The sequence below is a fragment of the Colobus angolensis genome, unplaced genomic scaffold (assembly GCF_000951035.1).
Source record: "Colobus angolensis palliatus isolate OR3802 unplaced genomic scaffold, Cang.pa_1.0 Scaffold10, whole genome shotgun sequence".
In the NCBI taxonomy this organism is placed as follows: domain Eukaryota; kingdom Metazoa; phylum Chordata; class Mammalia; order Primates; family Cercopithecidae; genus Colobus; species Colobus angolensis.
The window spans coordinates 4234386-4244387 of NW_012110919.1; the positions used below are offsets into that span (position 1 = coordinate 4234386).

General features: G+C 42.6%; 1 long non-coding RNA gene across 1 annotated transcript; it reads left to right on the forward strand.

Moving 5' to 3' along the window:
- The first annotated feature begins 2281 nt into the window (after positions 1-2281).
- On the forward strand, positions 2282-9793 carry LOC105505805. Its single transcript, XR_001000808.1, has 4 exons — positions 2282-2906; positions 3831-3960; positions 9222-9310; positions 9353-9793. It is a non-coding gene; the product is annotated as an uncharacterized LOC105505805 (long non-coding RNA).
- Positions 9794-10002: the final 209 nt, after the last annotated feature.

The following is a 10002-nucleotide window of genomic DNA, read 5'->3' on the forward strand; positions in this document are numbered from 1 at the left end:
CCGTAAGCATGACCAAAATTTACTGTGCTTATGATATTCCAGGCAGTATTCAAAATATTTGAAGTGTGTCAACTTATTTTCCCTTTATCGTAGCCCCATACAGAGGATATCACTATTGTTTCCATTTTACACATCTGAGACTCAGTGACTCAGTGCCTGGCCCCAGGTTCTCAGAACACCAGTGTGCATCAGTGGTTAAGTGGACACACTCTGGGGCCAAACTACTTAGACCTTGCAACTTAGAAGTTGTCAGAGCTTGGAAAAAGTAATGAACCTCTCTGAGCCTATCTTCTACCTGTTTCTCTCAGTTTGTTCCCCATCTTTACCGCGACCTCTGCAGACTACATTTTCCCAGGCTCCTGCCAATGAGTGTCTGGTTAACTTAGCCAATGGGAAGCAGTGGTGGAGCTTAGCAGTAGGAGGAGGGAACGTCAGGGTACTTAAGCCCCTCTCAGTTTGGGGTGGCTGCTCTGATAGTGGTTGCGCCTCCTCTAGAGCTCCAGTTCCCGCTGGGCAGTCCCAGTGCCTCACCTCTGGTGACATTCCCACTTCCTTCTGTCCCTCTAACCTGGAGCAGCAGCTTCCTACTGTTTCTCATCTTTGGATTGTCTTGCATCCTCCATTTGTTTTTTGTGTTCTTGCAACAGCCTTGTAGTCAGAGCCCTGTGTCAAACTTCCTCTGGTGAACTACTAGAGTGGCAGATGCACTGTGCTTCAACAGTCTCATCTGCTAAGTGGAAATAGTAATTGTGTCTACCTCATACAGTTTTTGCAAAATTAAATGAGTTAATATATTTAAAGTGCTTGGGACAAACCATGACACACAGAGTGGCAGCTATACTGGAACACACAGCCAAGTCACCAAAGTCCCTTTCTAGACCCCAGAGAGGAGATCCCCAAAGCCTTTGAGAATGAATAGGAGTCAAGCAGGTGCAGAGAAGATGGAAGGACATTCGGGCTCTCTTAGTCCCTTTGTGTTGCTATAAAGAAAGACCTGAGGCTGGGTGATTTACAAAGAAAAGAGATTTCTTTGGCTCATGGTTCTGCAGGCTGTACGAGAAGCATGGTGCCAACATCTGTTTCTGGTGAGGTCTTCAGGCTGCTTCCACTCATGGTGGAACGTGAAGGGGAGCTGGTGTGTGCAGAGATCATATGGTGAGAGAAGAAGGGAGCAAGCAGAGGAGGAGGAGCCAGACTCTTTTTAACAGGCAGATCTTGTAGGACCTAAGAGTAAGAACTCACTGATTACCACAAGAACAGCACCATGCCATTCACGAGCCATCTGCCCTCATGACCAGACACCCCCCACGAGGCTCCACCTTCAACACTGGGGATCAAAGTTCAACATGTGATTTGAAGGAGACAAGTATCCAAACTGTATCATAGGCAAAGGGATCAGATAACTAAGTGGCCAAGAGGTGAGAGAGAGAAAGGGGCCTTCCAGGAGCCAGGAAAGGAAAGAAGCGCAGGAAGACTGGGGCATGCTGACAGGGCAAGGGGAGGAGATGAAGTCAGGGAGAAGGATAAGGCTGGAGAGAAAAGAGCCCAGAGCATACCTTTTCAGGCATATTGGAGTCCAGACTTTGCCCTGAGGACAATGGGAAACCATTGCAGCATTTTACTGAAGTGACGCATTTGAATTTATGTTTTAGAGAGATTTCTTTGGCTGCAGTATGGAAAATAGATGAGGTGGAAAGGAGAGAAGAGAGAACAGCAGGAAGAGCTATTAGGAAGCCATTGTGAATGCCCAGGCAAGAGATAATAGCCTAGACTAGAGTAGTGACCTGGGAGCAGAAAAAAAAAAAAGAAAGAAAGAAAGGCTCAAGTTATTCAGGAGGTAAAAGGAACTGGATTAGCATTGGATGGGATGTGGGAGCCAGGGGAGAAGATGACATCAAAAATGATGCTCCAGTTTCTGACTTGGGTAAATGTACAACAGCAAGCAGCCCAGCCAAGTGATTAGAAGCGTGGGCTACGGTTTCAACAGCCTGCATTCAAAGTCTGACTCTGTCCACAGCTAGCTGTTGAACCTGGGGAAAGGCACCAATTCACTGGGTGCCTCAGAGTATAAGAAAGGGATAATAATTGTATCTTCTGTACAGGGCTCTGGAAAAGGTTAAATGAGGTAAAGTATGTCAAATGCTTGGAACGGAGCCTGGAATATCACAAGCACAGTAAATCTTGGCCACTATTACATAGACAAGATCTCAGAAGCAGGCATAGTTTGTGGGGGTGGGAGCATCATGAGTTAGGTTCGAACACACTGAGTTTGAGACATCTAGGGAACCACAGAACAAGTTCTGGGCTGGAGATGTAGATTTCATTTGAGAGCTGCCAGCAGTAGAGATGGTAATTGGAGCCATGGGAATGGAGGCGATTGTCCAGGGAGTGTAGGTAAAGTGAGAATAGATAAGTACCAAAGGGCACAGTCTGGTTATGTCAACATTTAAGTGACAATTTCAGAAAGAGAAGCCGAGGAGGAAACCAGAGAAAAGCAGTTAGAGAAGCAAGAACGCAGCCAGCAGTGGTCCCAGTACAGCTGTGATGGGGAGACAAAGATGAAACAGCAGGAAGTGGCACCAAGAGTTATTGGTGTAGCTTGGGTTCTCCCCTCATCCTCCTCTCCAGTTGGGAGTCATGTGACAGGAGCAAGAAGCCTGTCTCGGCACATGTGTAAAAGAGCTAACTCCGGACACCCGTGTCTGATCTGTGCTGACCCACAAGCGTGAGGTGCCCCACCTTGGTGACTGGAAATGACACCATCCAATTTTTCTGGCCACCGTGTTGCACCCCTGAGTTTTTCCTTCATATGACAGACTTCACAGTAAATACTCCTACTGAGTCCAAACAACCACTACGATTGAGAACAAATATGAATCCGCCACCCACCTTCTCCTGGAAATAAGGTGATGTGTAGGTTCCTCATCTCCTTTCCAGTGTCCACAAACCCGTCTGAGTACTTGCAACTTCAAATTTTTCTTTCTTTTTTTTTTTATGTTACAGACACTGATTCCAGAAGAGTGTTCCATATGCTATGCTTTTTTAAATTTATTATTTTTTATTTTTATTTTTTGAGACAGTGTCTTGCTCTGTCACCCAGGCTGGAGCGCAGTAGCACAATCTCAGCTCACTGCAACCTTCGCCTCCCAGGTTCAAGCGATTCTCCTGACTCAGCCTCCTGAGTAACTGGGACTACAGGCATGCACCACCACGCCCGGCTAACTTTTGTGTTTTTAGTAGAAATGGGGTTTCACCATGTTGCCCAGGCTGGTCTCGAACTCCTGACCTCAAGTAATCTGCCCACCTTGGCCTCCTAAAGTGCTGGGATTATAGATGTGAGCCACTGCGACTGGCCCATATGCTAAATTTATTAGAACCCCCAAACCTGGCCAAAGGCCTCACTCCTAAGATTCTGGTGGCAAAGCCAGCATACGCTGGACTCAGAGGAGGTCTTCAGATACCAAGAGGATTACTCTAATTCAAAGCAGAAATGTTGTGAAACTGCTTTATATTCTGTCTAGCACAAGCAAGTGGGGGTTGCTATTTTTATAATCATCATAAGAGCCTTTGACTACATAATTTTGGGAAGTGGTGATAAAAAACAGAGTACTTCTCCCTTGAATTCCACCACCCCCAAACTTTCATTAACATGCAATTAATTTTCTTAGAAAAGTTCATCATGAAACTCTCTGCAGCACTTTGGCACAGTAGTATCTATGCATTTGGAATGACACAGTAATTTCTTATCCTAGGGAAAAAAATCACTCTGTCAAAATGAATCTTTTAGCATAAGATGAACTGGTTCCATTTCTCATTTCTCTTTTCTCAAGGTTATTGGGTTGCTGAACTCCCACGAACCAAAAAGAAAACATTAAATGGTATCCAAACCAGCCTGGAAGGGACAGCGAGAAAAGCCAGAACCAAGACTGACCAACCTGAATGCTGGTAAATGTTATCAAGGTAACAACTTCTCATGTATCGGTATGTGACCAATAAAAAGGGAATGTGCTTGATTAGCAAAAAGAATCACCAGGAAAAATAAGGCATATGAGCATGATGACTTTATTACACAGCAATAACATAAATGGCAATCCACTCTCGTAGAATATTTGTGTTGAAATTAGGAAATGGCAGCAGATTCAAACACAAGAGCTAATGGAAGCCCTAAATATAGATGATACTCCATCTGGCTGCCAAGAGCCTGCCTCAGCACATTAACCAGAAGACCAAACCAGAGAAGGGAAATAGCTTTTAAAAGTGCAAAAGAGAAAAGAGATTCACTTAGAATTTTATCTGGTAAAAAAAAAAACATCTGGTCATAGGATGAGGAGTCATCTGTTTCATGGACTATTTATGACTCAGATGTTAATTCGGGTGCTGTCTTTAAATACATGGAGAGAAGAGAGAAATTTTCTCCCTTTATTTAGGCTGGAAAGAGTTTTGTTGAAGCAGGTAGCTCACAGCTGGTAAGTGGCATTCAGTTGTCTACAATAATTTGTACGATTTGGCTTTCATGTTTGCTACCTTTGCGCAATAAACAGAACTGATGTTTCGATTCCTCCAAAACCATTTTAAACTCTAGCACCATAGGGTCCAAGTACCCTTAACATTTTGCAAGAGTTATACTTTGCACTCAATGAACAGCAAGCCTGTGTTTACAAAACAAAATTACTTTTTTCCATTTTCAGTTTTGCTTATTAACAAAGTAGATATTTCTCAGGTCAAAATTTCTCCTTTGTTTATGGTTGGATATCTTGGCCCTGATGAGAAAACAAAAATCCACTGATTAGTACAGAAAATCACCATCCAGAAATCTCTCTTTACAACAGTCCTGTGGCTCACACAGCCATCATGATTGCCAATGTCCTCGTAGAAAATCAACAATAGCTATTTGCAGTTGATTCAGTTCTTCTGTTTAGGAGATTTTTTGTAGCATAAATAGATTACAGGGTTTGCAAAAATGTGCATTTATGGTTGACCCTTATGCTTCTCAGAATCTGTTTGGAGTACTGAGGCATGCTATCCTGGGTGTGTTGATTTCTGTTTGTGCAAACTCTGCTGAAAACCAAGGACGACCAACAGGATGAAGAAAGTTTAATTCAGGACCCAGGTTGATAGAGATTACCTCTGGGTCTAAGGTCAGGAATGCTTTAGTCCTTGTTAGAATCTCCAGGGAAACCCTAACTCCCAGATATTAATCAGATCTGTAGAACCCTGCTTAAGACCTTCCAGTGGCTCTGAATTACAATAAAACTCCTTACCCTAGCTGATAACGTACTATACAATCTGACCCCTGTTCAGACCTTACCAGACCTATTATGGGCTGTTTATCCTGATCACCTTGACCTGCAAAAGGCTGTCTTCTCCCTCTGTCTTCACATGGCCTTTCCTCTGTGTGTAACTGTGTCCTAATCTCTCTCTTCTTAGAAGGACACCAGTCTTACTGGGTGAGGGCCCACCCAGAGGATCTCTTTTTTGCCTTAATTACCTCCTTAAAGGCCCCATATTCAAAGACAGTCACATTCTGAGGTACTAAGGGTTGGGATGTCAACATATAAATTTTGGGGGGCTATAATTTGCCTATTCTGCACATTTCATATACATGGAATCGAACAAAATGTGGCCCATTGATTCTGGCTTCTTTCACTTAGCACAACGTTTTCGAGGTTCATCCAAGTAGTAGCAGGTATCAGTGACAGAGCAGGAGCACCATCATCTTGGACAAACATTGCCATTTCAAGTTCCGGCTCCCTTTCTAATCTCAGACATTTCAAGGAAATCACTTCTCTTCTAACAACAAGCAGCCAGAAAGAGCAGACAGTAAAACACAGATAAGACAGGTCAGGGACAGAAGGTAGGGGGAAAGTCTCTTGGGTAACTGCCAAACTTCACACTCATACAATGGGCCCCAGTAAAACAGTGGGCCCTAATAAGCACATCCCTTTCCCTTTAGGTGCACTAAGATAGGGAAGCTAAAAGCAGGCTTGGGTATGCCTGCAGCTGCAAAAAAAAAAAAAAAGGTATGAAAACAAACAAAATCTTCCTCCCAAATAAGCAAGATGAAGAAACACAGAAATATTCTGAGCCTGTGATAAGCTCTCCTGCCCTAAACCCTTAAATACTCTTAGTCTGTAAGAGAGAGTGCCCCTGACCTAACTCAACCAGAAGCCCCTCTCAGGTTTATTTCCCAAAATAAACCTGTCTTTTACCGTGAAGCCGCTTTTCATGTTTCTTTCTTCCTTCTTCAACTCTTACTATTGGTACTTTATTCTTTTTATGACTGAATAGTATTTCATGGTACAGCTCTATCACATTTTATTTATCCATTCCTCAGGTGACAGAGATTTGGACTGTATCCACTTTTTGCCTGTTATAAATAATGTTGCTACAAATGTTTGTGCACAAGTTTTTGTATGAACATATGTCTCAGTTATCCTGAGTATATACCTAGGAGTGGAACATTCTGGGTCATAAACACATATAACTTTGTGTTTCCCTTTTTTGAGAACCCACCAAACTGCGTTCCCCAGCAGCTGCATCATTTTACATTCCCACAAGCAATATATGAGGGCAGGGCATGTTTCTAGAGATTAGATAATCACAAATGAAAGGCATTGTTCTTTATAGCCTGCTGAAGGTCAAAAGAGGGAGGAAGAGATGTTTGAGTAAGGAAGAGATGCTTTATTAGGAATATGAAGCATTCACAAAGTCCTGCTTATTCATTTGCAGCCAACTTTGCCATGGCATTATTTAATTCACATTATCACCTCATCTTCAATCTTAACGTGAATAGCCTGGGTCTCAAGGCCATCTTTTCCCAACCAGTATAAGCACCTTTGAGACAGCGTTCAATATGTGTCATTTTATTTCCTATTCAGTAGGGAAAATTAGGTCTTGCTTTGTCCACTCAGCTTTATTCCTGGAAACACACTTTTCAAAAAGTAGAAAGTTCAGTCTTGCTTTAAACCACCAAGCTGCCTGAATGGATTTCATCCATTATTTCGGGCTTTATTTTAAACTTTGCTTTTAATAGGCACAGAACCAATGCATATTTTAAACTTTTGACTCAGGCAAATTTTATATGTCCAAAAGACTCTTGGAAGTTAAGCAGACATAAGGGGTACTGTGTGTGTGTCTCTGTGTGTGTGTGTGTGTGTGTGTATCACAGAATGAGAGGCACATGCTGCCAATTTAGTAATTAATTATCAGCTAACAGAACGCCACTACCTATACTGTCTGTGGCAGCCAGAGCCCCACCATACTGACACCAAGTTACTGTGCTTCCTTGACAGAAAGTAACACAGATCGCCATCAATGGATAGACAAAAATCTCTGAATCTGCAGTTATGTATATGCGTCTTACAAGTGGAGTAACAACAAATAGAAGAAATATATTTACAAATGAAAATGAACCTACATTTATTTACTTCACTAAAACTGTTTTTTTCTTCTCATCAAAGATTTCTCTATTCATGCTACTCAACATCCCAAAAAGAATCAGCATAAGGCCACAAACTCAACAAAATTCCTTTTCCTGTTCATAAAACTCCTGTCCTGACTCCAAGTCCACACCCTAAATAAACAGGCAAGCCTGTGCTCTGCACCCTGAGGAGCAGTCTCCTAGGCTTTGTCCTTTCAGAGAGCTGATTTCCAAGGAGAGGCCGTCCATCTACCCAACTCTTCTCAAGGCCACATAGATCCTCTCCAAAGACAGCCATCCCCAGTGGTTCAGCTGATCCTGATGGCTGCGCCTACAGAGAAAGAGGGGAGGAGAGATGGGAGAGGAAGAGCTCCCAGGAGTCAGGATGCAAGGTGAAGTCAGCTGTTGATCAGCGGTCACTCAGCAACTGGACCAGGCGACACTCTCCTTCTGGAGGCTGTAGGCTGTGAGAGTGTTCTGAGTGGCATTTAAGGATAGCTCCCATGCAGCGTGCCAGCTTCAGCAGGGCGTCCTATGGCAAGCCCTAAAAGGCAGAGGGAAAAGAATAACCAAGTGGAAGTGGGTCATCGTGCCATCTATCAGAGACAATGTGCATGAGAATGCTGCTACTAAATGAATGAAAAACTCTTTGTAAATTCAAAGCCTGTGGTTCTCAAACTTGAGCATGTATCATTTTTTAAAAAAATTAAAACGCTGATTTACTTGGCCTTATTCTAGAGGTTGGATTCATTCAATCTGGGGTAGGACCTGAAAATTTGCATTTCTAACATTGCATTTCCCAGAGGATCTGATATTGCGGGTCAGGGGCCACACTTTGAGAACTACTTGCTAAAACACAGGATCCATGTCAGCCGAAGCTATAATGGGCAATCATGAGCCATGCCCAGACTGAGCAGTAAAAGGAAACAATGTTACTGTCTAAAACAAGCAAGAAAATAATACAATATTTTAAAATAACAGAATATATAATGCTTGAGTTGCCAGTAGCAAAGTGTTAGGATGAGGTCCTTGAAGTCAGAGAAAGCAGAGATGAACCAGTTTTGAACAAGCCCTGTCCTCTAACTCAGCAGAAAGGAAGAGACCAAGTCCATCATGCCCTCAGTAAACCACTGGCCCTGGAGTATTGGCTTTCCCTTTTCACAGATGAGGAGTTCCCTCTTCACAGATGAGGAGTTCCATCTTCTAACTCACACAGAGCAGGGAGAGGATAAGAGCTGAGGAAATGCCATTGGCCCTCAGTTGGTCACTATCTCTACTAATAGTGCCTCATATGGGTATAAGGCTTTATGGTTTTGAAAAGCTTTCCAGTGATCAAAACAATGTGACATGGGCGAAAGAACAGATAAATGGACCAAATGAACAGAATAGAGAGCCCAGAAAAAGACCCACCCAAATATAGTCAACTGAGTTTTGACAAAGAAGCAAAGGCAATACAGTGGAGAAAGGACAGTCTTTTCAATAAATGGTGCTGGAACAACTGGACATCTGCATGCAGGAAAAAAATAAACTAGAATCTAAACCAAGACCTTACATCTCTTTCACAAAAATTACCTCAAAACGGATCAAAGACCTAAAGGTAAAAATGCAAAACTGTAACTGGTGACAGCCAGAAAGAAACAAACAGTAATTGAGTGACTACTAGTGCCAGCTATCGAGTTAAGTACTTTTAATAGCTTATCGCACTGATTCTAAACTCTGTATACAATGTATTATTCCCAAATTACAAACGATGAATTTTTTCCAGTGATAAAGTATAATTTCTCTATGTTATTCCCTATAGAATCTGGAGCAGGAGGAGCCTCACTCTCCTATCAAAAGTAGAAGAACTTGAAGAAAATAATTCTCTTCCTTCTCTCTGCGTAGGGGATGGCTTGAAATTCTTATTCAATCTCTGCGTAGGTTGAATTCAAGTGACCTTGAATTCAACCACCATCATGCCTTCCAGACACCAGAAGGGGGAGTCCCACAAGGCAGAAGGTGCCCCTGTGACACGTCCACTTCTCTGCCATGTTCTTTACCTCCTTGCTCAGGAAGCCATAAAGTTGAGCTGAGCAGAAGGTGAATTTCATTGCAAAGTTTACGCAGACTATGCTGACAGGTTCATGAAAACACTACTGAATATGTTACATACCACCAATGCTCATGGCATATCCTGTGTTGGAAGTGATACTTTTCTATTGCCAGTAACCCTCCTTTGTCCTAGGAGCTCACTGAACAGCTAAAATTGGGTGATATTTTTATATGGAACATGCAACATATTAAGTCCTCTTGCTCAGTGACCCAAAAAGGAACTAAACAGTACCCAGACTAGAAATCAATGTTAAATTATTCAAATAAATTCCACTTAAAGAATGGTGGCTTGGGAAGCACTCAGCCAGAAAGCATTCTCCCAAGATTAGTTTACTGTGAAGTAGAAGGGAAGAACATTTTAACTCCGGTTGGAAATTATATAGAAGGTGATGAAACATCCTCTAAGAAACGGTTCTGATCCACTGTAGGGCACCCCCGTCTCTCCTGCCACATTCCCCCATTTTACCCACTAAAGAGGTTCTTTGACGAGA